Source organism: Pteropus alecto, unplaced genomic scaffold, assembly GCF_000325575.1.
Source record: "Pteropus alecto unplaced genomic scaffold, ASM32557v1 scaffold7, whole genome shotgun sequence".
NCBI lineage: Eukaryota > Metazoa > Chordata > Mammalia > Chiroptera > Pteropodidae > Pteropus > Pteropus alecto.
In genome coordinates this window covers 8,598,917-8,600,065 of record NW_006494614.1, presented here as the reverse complement: position 1 = coordinate 8,600,065, position 1,149 = coordinate 8,598,917, and the positions used below count along the sequence as shown (strand labels likewise).

At 34.1% G+C, this 1,149-nt stretch overlaps 1 pseudogene; it reads right to left on the bottom strand.

Annotated features, from left to right (window-relative positions):
* Positions 1 to 343: 343 nt before the first annotated feature.
* LOC112474977 lies at positions 344 to 462 on the bottom strand (annotated as a pseudogene).
* Positions 463 to 1,149: the final 687 nt, after the last annotated feature.

Sequence of the window (1,149 nt, the reverse complement as noted above, 5' to 3'; positions counted from 1 at the left end):
GGTGTTTAGTGCATTTTGAGTTAATGTTTTGAGTGGTTTTAAGATATGGGTCCATTTTTATTCTTTTATATGTAACTGTCCAGTTATCCCAGCACCATTTACTGAAGAGACTGTGTTTTCTCCATTGAGTATTCTTGGCTCCCTTGTCAAATATTTGTTGACCATAAATGCTTGGGTTTATTTCTGGGCTCTTGGTTTTGTTCCATGGTCTATTACTATTGATTAATTTTATCTTATTTTATTTTTATTTATTTATTTATTTTTTAGGTGAGGCAACCCTTGGTTGACCTCACAGATTGCAAGGACCTTGTCGTCTTAGAATCCCTTATTTTTTTATTTTTTATTCCTACAGCACCTAGTCTTCCTAGGTGGTCTTTCATCCAAGTACTAACCAGGCCTGACCCTGCTTAGCTTCTGAAATCAGACGGGATTGGGCTTATTCAGGGTAGCATGGCTGTAGATGAAACACTATTGATTTTTGTATGTTAATTTTGTATCCTGCAATTCTACTGAATTCATTGATTAGATATAACTAGTATTGATTGAGTCTTTTGGATATTATACATATTAAATCATGTCATCTGCAAATGGAGACAATTTTACTTCTTCTTTTCCAATTGATTTGTTTTCTTGCCTGATTGCTCTAGCCAGGACTTTTGGTACTATGTTGAATAGGAGTGGCAAGAGTGGGCACTGTCGTCTTGTTTCTGATCTTAGAGGAAGAAATTTCAACCTTTCACTATAGAGTATGATGTTATCTGTGGGCTTGTTGTATATGGCTTTTATTATATTGAAGTATATTCTTTCTATGCCTATTTCTATTTTATCATGAAGAGATGTTGAATTTTGTAAAGTGCTTTTTCTGTATCTATTGAGATAACCATAGGATTCTTTCCTTTCATTTTATTAATGTGATGTATCACATTGATTGATTTGCATATATTGACCCATCTTGCAATCCAGCAGTAAATCTCACTTGATCATGGTGAGCGATCCTTTTAATGTGCTACTTAATTTCATTGCTAGTATTTGAGAATTTTTGCATCTATAGTCATCAGGAATATTGGTCTGTAGTTTTCTCTTTTAGTACTGTCTTTTTCTGCTTTTGGTATCAGGGCAATGCTGGCCTTATAAAATGAGTTGGGTGTT